General features: G+C 36.6%; 1 protein-coding gene across 1 annotated transcript in view; it reads left to right on the top strand.

Moving 5' to 3' along the window:
* Nucleotides 1-13,426, top strand: part of LOC106666600 (N-alpha-acetyltransferase 15, NatA auxiliary subunit-like) — a 212,724-nt gene that overhangs the window by 131,435 nt on the left and 67,863 nt on the right. The gene's annotated exons all lie outside the window — the stretch shown is intronic.

Below are 13,426 nucleotides of genomic sequence, written 5' to 3'. Positions count from 1 at the left end.
ACCGGACCATAGATTAAAGTCAGGTCATTTCCTACTTTCGTCTATAATAAGGCTCATAGTGTTTCATTGATTTACTATTTTTTCCACGGTGGAGACACAGTGTGGACGCACACAAGAAATTCAACTCCAGAATCCTAACACACAAAATAATTCACATAATTTAAACCACTGAATTAAATTTACAGGATCAAACGCGAAGAAAGGGCAGGCATAAAAACCAACCTGTAATAACAATGATTAAGTGTGAATAATACTGTAATAACATACAATTATAACGTTACGAAGGAACCTATTGATTTAGACAATCTATAAAGAGCGAGAAGAGGCGGACCAGATTGATCAGGAATAATACCAATACGCCATTAATCTCTACAGATCATTTAGACACGTTTTCTTCTCGCATAAAATATTGTTTCATGTTTTAACATTCACTTTCTTAAAAATTAAAAAAAAAAATTATCAGATGATTAGTGTTTTGGTGTCAGTGTATCTCAAATTCTGTCTCCATTTACCAATTAATAACATTAGAAGTTATCAGGCGTGGTGTTCAAGTTGATTAGAATTGTAATTACTTTCAACACCGCTTTCTGGACGATAATTAATTTTTGCCTTTTCGAGGACAAAAGGGATCTGGAGATCCGTGTAGTAAGGTTGGTCACGAAGTAGGAATCTTGGGCATTGGTTAGAAGGATTTTGGATTGAAGTTAAGGATCCTCTGTAGACAAGATATACTCGGCATGTCCTGCCATTCCTTTTTCCCAGCTAAAGTATACAGCATTTAGATTTAAAATGTATTATCAAATCAGATTTTTTGTATCATGATATCGACAGGTATCCGCAGTACCTTGTCCACCTGAAGTTCCTCCCTAAGCTATAATCACTCCGTTTTATGCGGGCTATTATTTGATCGAGATTATAAGTATTTAGACCTGTATGTCCCGATTTGGTACTGCCGTTTCGTTTTCTTGCCAATGCACAGGCCTGTTTTTATTGCTCCAACTCTAAGCATATGGCTCCGAAGTCTGCAGTATCCAGTATAGGTCTGTCTCTGTTCTATATACATTCCATTTGAACTGAGGATATTTTGTAAACCGCATGTCTGGAGCCACTTTTACGCAAAATTGCTCAAGTTGGCATCGCTCGAAAGCAGCTTGAGGCAAGAAAGGGTTAAATCGTAAACTGGGTATAAAAATTATTTTGTTTGGCTAATATAGCAATCAAAGATGCAGTGGTGGGGTAGATGGAGATTTTAGATCGGTGCCAAGAAAAATCAGTGTTGCCAGTACGAGGGAAGAAACAGTGAAGGAAGACACTACACCCGCCCTTAACACATGGGGCAAACACCCTTATGCTATATATAGCGAGGGGTTGTCACAAAATTAATTTGGCCCTGTGATGTTCCGAGGTTCCCTTTAACCTACATTGTATGAATTTCTCTCATGACCTGAGACCTTCGCGTTTTTATATCCCAATTTTAGGGTAGGCAGTTTGAGTTTTGAGTTCATCTCGTAAGCCTGGAGAGCTTTTAGAGCTGTCATGCACCCAGTTGCACACCTGAGATTTTATTTATTTAATGTGCACATGTTTTTACGGTCAACAATCCGGCTTGAAAGATGGTTGTGGGGGAGCCGAAGGCCATGTGGTGCTCATATGTCCTTTTGTACTTTAAGCAGTGATGTATTATTAAAAATCCATAATAAAATCCAGGCTTGAAACGAACAATGATAACCATACATCAAGAAATGGCCAAATTTTCCTTTAGCTAAATAGTTTTCTAACTCAATTCTGCCAGCTTTCTTTTTAAAACTTTAGCGGTTAGGAAATGTTTATGCCTGGATGAATTTTGATCTGATTGTATATGAAAACTTCTGAAGCCTTTTCATTCATAAAATTTACCGTACTTGGTTGTGGCGACATCCAAATGTCACCTTTTTCTCAGGGTATAAAATTATTTGGATTGGACAAACGGTTTTTATACAGGGCATTGAATTTAAATCGGCTCAAGTTTTGAATATCAATCGCTGTTCTGAATTGATAGAACCTCGAGACAATCCACACCGCATGAACGCGACGCGAAGAGAATTCGAAACGAGATCGACTCTGTTTAGGGCCTCTGAAAATTCGCTGCGACATTGGTTATTGGGAAAGACGGAGTTCATGGCGACCCAGATCCCGCCGTTCTTACCGTTATTCTTACATAATTATGTTCGGCACAAAATTATGTTGTGTTCTTTCTACTTCAAAGAAACCCCACGCGGTGCAAGGAAATCAGAGGATCCATAACGACAATTATAAGCAGAAAAAAATTTCATCAATTTGGAGAGTTGTGCAATCGCGAACGTGTGTCGAGGCGAGGCCATCTCTGACATTTAGGCACCTCCTTCCACCACGGTCCCAATTATCTGCCGTTTTGGTACACTTATTGACCCTCCAAACCGCAAAATTAAAAATTGAACGTAGTAATCGTCTTTGATTGTGCAACATGTCTGGAAAAAATCACATCCGTCGATTTACGATCTACGTTCAAATTGTTTTCTCCATAGGTGCTGTACTTCAAAATCAGCATGCACAAATAGAGCAAGGTAAAACGGTATTGTTCTCGAATTTCGATACAGGAAAAACACCGTTATTTACGTTAATCGGAAAGGTCAAAACCGATTGCGATAGAAACATATCCTTTCGTTTATTACTTTGCCCATTTAGTGTACAATGCAACTATTAAACGTATACTTTTAATGTTTCTGATGTCGATAACATAATAAATCCATAAAGTAGCCAGAACTGCTTAATTAATTTCCACTTTAAGTTTAACAGAAATGTATTGGTCGTTTCCGATCATTTTGGTCTGCCTGTTCTTCTCGCTGGTTTCATCTATCAAGTACATAACTCCTTATCGTCATCTTCTATTATAAGCTATTATTAATCCATTATTATTATCATCATTGATAGTTCATTCTAAAAGAAGGACCATCATCACTCAGACCTCAAGAGGAAATCACACAAAACAGAGATTAAGTATTTTAGTCTTTACCGATCATTTTGGTTTACCCTCGCTATTGGTCACTCCAAAAGCTGGCGAGATGAGGAAACGCATCTGATTGACCAAAATGATAGAGCATGCTATAACTTCATCACCTCTCAGACCACAAAGCGAAATCTCACAAAAATTAAAGTAGGTATTTTGATTGTTTCCGATCATTTTGGCTTAATCACTCTTCGTCAATCCGGCGAGAGGAAGAAACGCGATCAAAACTATCGAAAACGACCTAGCTGCCGGGTTCAACGTTCATCACCCAGCCAAGACCTCAACATGAAATCTCACAAAACTTAGATTTCGTGATTAACCACCCATCAAACCCAAGATGACTTCGGTTTAGGCTCGCTGTCTTCCTCGTTAATGGTCACTCTGAAAGATAGTGAGAATAACCGCGTCTGACTGACCAAAATGATCGGGCTAGCTACAGGTTCATCAGCTCTCAGACCGCAAGTTGATATCTTACCAAACTTAGATTAAGTATGATAATATTGATCATTTTGGTTTAACCTCGATCTTGTTCGTCTTCGCCTTTGGTTATTAGGAAGTTGGCGAGAAGAAGAAACGCGTTTGATTGACCAGAATGATCGAGCAAGATAGGTTTCTTAGACCCCAAGATGAAACCTCACAAACGTTAGATTCGGTATATTGCTTGTTTCCGATCATTTTGGCATAATTTCGTTCTTTGGTCACTCCGGAAGATGGCGAGAAGGCGAAACATGTCTGGCTAACTAAAACGAACTAGCGGCAGGTTCGTCGTTCATCATCCAACAAACCCCAAGATGAAATCCCAACAAAATAACAATAGATTTGATATTTTGGTCTTTATTGATTATTTTGATTTATTCTCGTTGTTCTGTCATTCTCGGCGTCGGTCACTCCGGAAGATGTCGAGAAGGTGAACCCGTCTGACAAAGCTACAGTCAGACCACCTAATAAGTTTGCCTATCATATGTTGTTCTTCATTAAAATTCGTATACCTTATTAATCGTATTTCTAATTATCATATGTTTTTTATAATAATTATAAAAAACATATGATAATAATAACAATTATTGTTAAAAATCTCGGCAATATTTACAACTACGTGCAAGAAAAGTCCTCCTTTTACTCGACACCCGACAGAAATAAAGTTAAGTCTTGTATAAGAAAACAGGAATTTTTAAGCTCGTTTTGAAAATACGTTTGTTGTAACTTGTTGTCGTTTATTTTTCAAAGAAAATTAACTTCTCGACGACCGAAAATAGGCCGCACGTTGTGGTGGCATTCTAGTTAAGTCGCAGTAACACCCAATAAATTTTTGCTCAACGCGCTCCTTTCACCCTTTACATTAACTCTTACATTGTTTCATATCTTAATTGAATAGACTTTCGTAATTTTTCAGTGTGCAGCACAGTGGGTTTTTTTTAAGACGTATAAACTCTACCAAACAAATATTTGTTGTTTCGTTGATTTTTTTCATTCTTGCCTTTGTTAGTGTACAGTTTTTATTGCCTTCACTACACCGGCTTTGAGAAAGTCAAATTGACCCATTGTACTGCTCATTTGGTTTTAAGTTAATGAAACTCCAAGGCGTAGGCGTGCAATTGCGACTTTCTAATTGTACTGGAGAAGGAAAAATGACTACAAAAGGCGCATTTAAAAAAAAATGGCGTAGTCTTAATTGCAAAAAGGTTGAAATAGCAATTATTTTTTAAAAAAAGTTAAATTAAAGTATAAAAAAGCCATTTTAAAATTAGTAGATGATCAAAATATGCTTCTGTTACCTAAAAACGTTCGGCGAATGATAATATTGTACATTACCGGCAGAACTGGGCTTACTCCAGGCCATTGTCTCCGGGCACCTAATGCATTATGCATTTCCTCTCGAAGCGCTTATGTTTTACATAAGTGCGATTTGTATAATCGGGCCAACTGGCCGGCGTCCACTCGGTGCAACGGAGGTTTTGACTTTTTACCAATCGTACCGTAACAACATGTTGTAAACATACGTACAAAAAAAAAAATCCGCAGAGCATAATGCCTCTTATCCAAGAGATAAGATGCATATAGATATCATTAGGGCGGTCCCGGCAACTGGTGGGTGGGCACGAGGTTACCCTTATGAGATTCTTCCCCGTTCTCCGAATCATCAGGATTATCAGTACAGTACCAGTTACACCGTCACGCGTTGTGGTCAATCCTTGACCATTTTTAATGACGAACCACTCTACTTTGTTATTATTTCTTTTTAAAATACCTTAGTTTTCTCCCGATCATTGTGACATACACAAATGTCATATATCGTGATCTATTATATAAAAGATACAAACTTTTTCTTCCTAGCTCAAAATCAAGATAGATTCTGATTGTGAAAGGGTTAGTGCGATAGTGTTCACCGAATGCTTTTTTGTCCATTTCACTGGTTTACCTCACTTAAGATAGTGTGAAACGTAAAAAGCGAGAATAGTCGGATCCAGTAATTGGTGTCGATTAGCTTAACATCAGTTCATTCACTCAACACCAATAGTAAAGTTGTGATGATAACTGTATAGCTTTTTAGCATCAAATCGACGTTTTACCTTCAAATCCTTTTTAATTTTAAATTAACAATTTTTTATGTCAAATAACACTTTTTACTTTTAGATTAGACCTTTTAAGTGGAGATTAACTCTTTAAAATACCAAAGGAGATAATATGAATTGCAATTCCTGTATATGAAAAATAATTGGGCTCTAAGAAGACCAAATGAAGATTAATTATAATCAAAATTAAGTATTATATAAACATAAAAACAAATGTTTCTTGTTTTAATTTTTTTAATATTAATATTAAAATTATTAAAACCGCCCATTTCTCACATTTTCGAATTAAAAGGAGTCCTTTATTTTTATGTTTTATTTTAAATAATTTTTAATTTTCATATAGTTTTTAAGTGCGCAATTAATTTATGTCAAAAAATCTCAAATATTCAGTCTACTGCACAATATACATTACTAAACGTTAACATATTAAACAATATACAACTTTTAAAAAAAGTAAAAAATCCTTAATTATTTTACATTTTAAAAATCTCAAATATATAGCAATATTTTACTTTAAATGCTTCTGTTTCTTACCATCTCCCAACTTTTTTTAATGCTTTGAAGAAAGGGTTAATTCGAAATTAAAGGTTTTTTCCTGTTGATCACCCCTTGTTAAAAAAAAACTCAATATTTTACATTTTAAAAATCTCAAATATAAGGAATTTTTTACTTTAAATGCTTCTATTTCTTATCATCTCCCAATTTTTTTAATGCTTTAAAGAAAGGGTTAAGTTGAACTTAAAGGTTTTTTCGTGTTGATCACTCCCTTGTTAAAAAAAGCCCAATATGTTACATCTTAAAACTTTCAAGTAAATAGGAATTTTTTACTTTAAATGCTTCTATTTTTTACCATCTCCCAAGTTTTTTTAATGCTTTAAAGAAAGGGTTAAGTTGAACTTAAAGGTTTTTTCTGTTGAGCACTCCCTTGTTAAAAAAAGCCCAATATGTTACATCTTAAAACTTTCAAGTAAATAGGAATTTTTTACTTTAAATACTTCTATTTCTTACCATCTCCCAACTTTTTTTAATGCTTTAAAGAAAGGGTTAATTTGAAATAAAAAGTTTTTCCACTTGGTCACCACTTTTTTAAACAAAAATTTTAAAAAAGTCCAATTATTCTACATTTTCTTTAGAAACTAAAAAAAGTTAAATTGAAGCTAAACAGGGTTAATTTTAAAAATGAAAGGGGATAATTTCGTTCGAAAATGGTTTACTTTCAAATTGAAAAGGGTTAATTGGACGGAAAAAAGCTATATATTTTTGATAACAACTTCTGTTGGTGAAGTTGTTTGAGTCGACGAATCCATGTAAAAACTAAACGACATCGATTACTGATTATCCTTCAACTTAAAAAAAAGCAAAAACTATACCAACTAATAAACGAAGACTTGCTTACGATGAGATAAAGAAAAATAGAAATATGATAAATGTACTTAATATTGAGAAATGAAAAAACTTGAAAAAATTGATATTGTCTGACATAGGGGAGGAGGTAGATAGATCGAGAATAGGACATACTTGATATACATATGGGTAAATGGCCAAAGAACCTTCTCTCTCTGAATGGTGTCACCAGATTAGATCGTTGAAAATATCTAACAGAATGCTTGAAATGATGAAACTGAAAAAAATGATCCTGCAGCCTTCTTAATATTATACTAACAAATAAATAGAAGAGACGAAACTTTAAGCCAGACAGTCGAAAAACGTGATATTATAGGTGTCAAACACTGTTTCATAAAAGATAAAGATTCGTTTGACTTTTCTGCCCATTTTTATCACCGGGATTATCGGCTATTCTTGAAAGGCGGGCTGGAAGAAGGTGAGCGGGTGTGACAGTGGGTCTCAAAGATAACTTGTGAACTTTAAAAGAGGCCCCTGTGTTGAAAGGATAACCGGCCGGTCACATACGAAACCCGCAAACTCACCAGATTTTTTTTTACAGATAAGCTTTTGTTCGAGATATCATGCACTAAGGAAGTTATCTGTACCAAGGCCTCACCCGGACCGTGCACGTTCTACACCTGACCTCTATTGTTAGGCCATTTAAACCGGCCGTTTTTCTCATTCTGTTTACCATTGGGCCAAAAGTCACGGCCGAATATCGACGATGTTCGAAATTAGGTAGTGATAACCGACTGGGATGGTAGACGGTAATTAAACGGCCAGGTGTTATACAACAAATCATTTCTCGTACTTTATGTTACATAATGAGCTCGTTTAAAGTAGAGCTGCTTTTGTTGGCTGGTTTAGGACATTACAGACATCGGTTCCAAACCGACCCCCCCTTCACATTAAACGTACCTATTTCTAAAGAAGCCTTCATGGGGTTTGCAGGGAGATGAACATGTTACCAAACCTTGAAAAGAAAAAAAAATGAAAAAATCAAGTAAAACTGGCTTCTTACACAAGCATATTTTATCTGCTTCACAGAAAAAACATCGAAAGACGTATGTAATATGAATGAATTATATGTAATCTAACCCTAACCTTAGCCCTAGCTGCCCTAACCCATGAAATAATACCGATGACTCACCGCACCTCACCCTAACTAACCTAACATAATTCGTCCTTAACCTTAACTAACTTCACCTAATCCGTCCCTCACCCTACATAACCTTACATAACCCGTCCTATTGTCTCATGTACAAAATCGTCGACGCAAAACTGATCAAGCAAGAAAATTGTGTATCCGGCCCAAAAACATACACACGACACATATCGTACAGGAAATGAGCGAAAGCGCCATTCTTGAAAAATGCATTTCTTTTCCCACGGGAAAATTAGTACAGCCGTGGTTTTTTCTCTCCAAAGATTCCATTGGCTAAAACGTTTTCACCGATGTGTGGTTTTTTTAGAAATCCCTCAAAGGAAAATCAATGCACCGATGATTACACAGTTGACAGTCGGCAAACCACGAATTCCAAGGACCTAAAGGTGTTCATTTGCTAAGGACTTTTTCCCTTTGCCACATACTTGTATCGACATTTCTTTTTCTTGTTTTGTTTTTCTTTTTAAAATATTTTCCAAGGTTATTGTTTGTCTCTAGGATATAATTGAGCTATTAAAACAATTTTGCGGTTTGGAATAACACCTCAGTTCCGGCGTTAATATGGTTTAATCGCTAGGCCTTTACACATCAGGGTTTAAATTGTTTACCCAATTAAATTTATTTATTCAGCGCATATTTCTATTAAAAATTATTTTAAATCGAACTACTTTGTTGATGTGCTGTTATTAATGTTAAAATACAAAGCCTTTTTACTGCATATTCCGCATAAATAAAATCACGCTTCGGATACACTCACATGCATAAATTCCAAACATTATGCACTATTTAAATAAAATTTCAGACAAAATCGAAATTTAAAAAGGAAACGTTATCACAGTTGGAAATGTTGCAATAGTTGGACAAGGTTTTCCACAACCCTTGTCCTTGTTTTATTATTGGGAGAAAAATAACGGTAAAACCTCTGTACAACGGAATAGTTCTCTTCACAGAGTGAATTAGCCCAATTTTGCTTTATATTAATATTCCATTCAGATTTATTTTTACCCTTAAATGCAAAAATTAAACAAGAGAGGTCTAGTTTGATTAAAGATTTTTCTTAAGTGGTCGCATGTAGGAAGCAATGTTACATTTTTTTTACCTAGGCTCATTGGCTCATCCTCAGTGGCCCAATTCATACACCGGAAGATTTTAAATAAATTATGAGAATCTTTATTCCTACATTGCTCGCAATAGTTTTATATACAGGGTCGGATATTGCCTGTAACTTTTTTTAAAAATTACAATCTGCAATTTCTGATAAGCATGTCATTTGATGATAAATAGAGACATTTACATGCATAGTTTACCTTGATGGAAGCAAATAATCAATACTATTCTCCCACTGCGTTTCGTTAAATAAACTTCACTACCTACTCCTCAAAAAGGAGGTCGCTGCTCCATCTCTTAAGACGTTTTATGGTTTTTTTTTTTTTTTTTTTAATTGGCCTTATGATCTTTTGCATATTAGCCATGACGAATTCTTATATAGGTTGTTCAAATTGGGGGTTATCGGGAAAAAAGGGCCAGAGGCGACGGTGGGAATCGAACCCACGAACGCCGGCGTGAGAGTCTCTCATGCTAACCACTCGGCTACCGCGGTCCCCATGAATTAAAGTTAGTGGATTCAATCAAATTCCTTGGTGTGACATTGACAACAAACTTGATTGGAAAGGTCATATTAATAACATATACAGGAAAGGCACTATATCAATGTTACAATGTAGGAGAATTGTCGGTAAAACATGGGGCATCAAACCATGGGTAGCCAAATGGCTATATACTGCAATTATTTTACCTAGATTCTTTTCGCAGCTTTAGTGTGGTGGAAAGGTCTAGAAAATAAAGGGAATAGTAATAAATTAAGGTCATTTCAAAGACTAGGTTGTTTGATGATGACAGGAGCATTTTCAACTACACCCACCCTAGCTCTTGAAATCATAACCAATACCACACCACTTCACATTGAGGTTAAGGTCAGAGCACTAATCAGCTGCTACAGATTAATTAGCGAGGGCAGCTGGAATCATAAGTGCAACAACATAGGTCACTCGAAAATCTCTCAACTGTTGAGTAAGGTTAACGGTCAATTATTAAGTGTTAGTGATAAAAAGATTAAATCCCCTTCGAGAAAAAAGCACTTTCAGGTAGTCACCCCTTGTGATTATGATTATAGTCTGGATGATGACCATCGTAACATAGACTGCTACACAGATGGATCACTTATCAAAGGAAGAGAGAGTGGTGCAGGAATCTAGCATCTCCTCCCCTCTTGGCAAGAACACCTCCGTTTTTCAGGCGGAAATCTGGGCCATCAATGTGTGTTGTAGAACACTTATGGAAAATAAAATTATGGGAAAAGATATTAAAATCTTTTCTGACAGTCAGGCTAGCCTTAGGGCATTACAAAAAGATTTGTCAACCTCACGACAGGTGGAGGAAATTATAGATCTTATCAATAGGATCTCTTTCATGTTTGAGAACAAGGTAACCCTTGTTTGGATACCAGCACATAAGGGACACCATGGCAATGAAAAGGCGGATAGCCTGTCCAAAGAAGGTTCTAATAGTGCGTTTGTCGGGCCACAACCGGTATTACCTCACTCTATGAGCACAGCGAAAGAGAGTATCAATAACTGGGGCATGAAACAATTCCTTAGGGAGTGGAATTTATCCCCCGGACACAGGCAATCGAAAGTTTGTTAAGGCGATCAAACCAGCAGAATCGAAATGGCTATTCTCTATCTCAAGGAAGGGATTCTGACGGGCCACTGCCCACTGAGAAGACACCTCTTCGTAATGAGTATCCTTCCGGATCCCTTTTGCCGCTTCTGCGAAATAAAAGAAGAAACGGCAAAGCACTACCTCGCAGAATGTGATAGGTATGCTAGGTCTAGATTTGAAATCTTTGAAGGAGAGGACATCACCAAATCACTCCCCAAGATAAAATCTTGGGGTTTGTGAACAAGTCCAAGAGGTTTATGCAGGACACGTGAGCCGACCAAGTCCCGGACCTTTTAGGGATGGGGTACGAGTCTACCCAGGCATTTAACCCCCCGGGTCTTGGTCGCCCACCCTGCATAATATATATAATACGGAGCATTTATAAGTGATCTGAATACTGAAAGGATTCAAGATGTTGGACATTGGAACTTTGGTTCCCCACACTTTTATACCATATGTCCGAATCTGTTGTAGTAGCGTTTTACAGATTGTCAGTTTGTTTTCCGTCGATAGCTTAGATTTTCGTCCTAAAATTTTGTAGAGTAGACAGTAGCGTCTGTTTAGGTCTTGTTTCAAGTCGTGTATTCCTAGGTGTCAAGGTGGACTCCAAGGTAAAGAACGCAGTCGGATTTGGGGATAGGAACTGGTCGGAGTAAATTCATAGAGATGTTTCAGAGTGTAAATGTGTCGTGGACGCATTTCATTTCATTGTCTTTTCCATTCACCAATGTGCTATACATGCCGTATGTGATACAGCTCCCAACAAAGCAACCGCAGGATCGGGGTTATAGGATAGTACAGTTGTGTCATCAGCAAAGGTGCAAGGAGGGTGGTAAGTATAATGAAATGTGCAGTATAAAATATATAGAGGATTGGTCCGAGCACATCGCCCTGAGGTACTCCCTCAGCTTATAACGAGCTACGATATTCGTGTCCTACATTCAACATTATAAAACCGGCTTATAAATGGGGGGCAAAACTCGGCCGTTTTCTGTCAGAAATATAAAGGCAATAATAAATCCAGCATCGAAAATTCCGAATCTGACGAATTGTTGACTGGATTTGGCATTTCGGCCGTTTTTTGACAATGAACCGGTTAAAAACGCCGGGGATCGGACCAAGTTTTAATGGACTCGTCAATCCCAGAATCTTTTCCCCTTTCGCATACCTCGATTCCGATTCCATTAAAACTGGTTACATCAACGTTCCAGTTCCACGAACTCGGCCCGAGTCAGCAACGCGCATTAAACAAACATAAACTTTCGTGATATGGGTGGGTCTAACTTAGGCGCCTAATTAAAATTGCCAAATACCAACTTTTTTAGTTTTGTTCATTTTTGAATATTACAACATTATGTACATATGAAAATTGTTATAAATGTATAGGGTTAGGTTTACGTTGGGTTCGGCAAGGTTACATATGCATGATTTAACGTTTTTCCGTGAGACGGAGAAAATATGAGAGTGCTAAGCGCCTAGTTTTAAAATAAATATTAATAAACATTTTTAAAAACCTTACGTCAATTTTAGTAAGAATTTTGACAATTCATACGAATCATTGATTATTGTTAGCCTATAATTTCAAAGTTGTACTCTTCGTTTTTCAGGTGACTTTCTCTCTCTCCTCTCTCTCACTCTCTATTCTCCATCTCTCTCTCTCTCTCTCTCTCTCTCTCTCTCACTCTCTATTCTCCCTTCTCCTTCCTTTGCACTTTTANTCTCTCTCTCTCTCTCTCTCTCTCTCTCTCTCTCTCTCTCTCTCTCTCTCTCTCTCGCAACCTCATTTTCTCTCTCTATTACATATTTATGTGTAAAACGAAAAATTCTTGCTGGTTTTCGTGCAGAAATATGAAAAAATCTAAATTATATACACCCTGTTTGATTGTCCTAGCATTTAGCACTTTTGTATCATGTATTGTGAGTATAAATCACATCAGTGAATAAAAACTTAACTATGCGATTGAAAAATGTCCAGATATGTCAGTGTTTTAAGTGAATGAGTACTCATGTACGATTTTGCAAATTACACGAAAAAGCATTGAATCATGGGTTTATAACCTAACCTAACCCTATCCTAACCTAACCGTCCCTAACGTTAACTCTGCCTTACCTCACCTAACCCTTCGTAACATAAATGAACATAACGTAACCCCAACCATGCGCCCACCCGACGCGAAAATAATTTGTGTTTCCAACAAAACCATACTCGTATTGAAAATTTAAAAAAAATATAATTTGTACAAAGATCAAACTGACGTTTGATGTACAGTTTTTTCCTTCTTTTTAAACAAAATGTAGAATTGATTGGGAAGAAAAATGTATGTACAAAGACGGAAAAAGCAGATGGGACATAAATGTGAAAAATACAACTAGTTTAAAATGTTAAACGTATGTTGTACAAAAATACCCGACATCCTTGCAACTTCCTGGAACAATAAACAGTCGTATTTTTTAATAAACAAATAACCGTTTTGTATGCAGTGCATATAGGTTGTAGATTTATTTATATAGCTCAATATTGTTGGCAGGGAGGTAAAGGTGATCAGGTGCATGACG

The sequence above is a fragment of the Cimex lectularius genome, unplaced genomic scaffold, assembly GCF_000648675.2.
Source record: "Cimex lectularius strain Harlan isolate CLEC.00 unplaced genomic scaffold, Clec_2.1 scaffold56, whole genome shotgun sequence".
Lineage (NCBI taxonomy): Eukaryota > Metazoa > Arthropoda > Insecta > Hemiptera > Cimicidae > Cimex > Cimex lectularius.
This window is presented reverse-complemented; position numbering and strand designations above follow the sequence as displayed.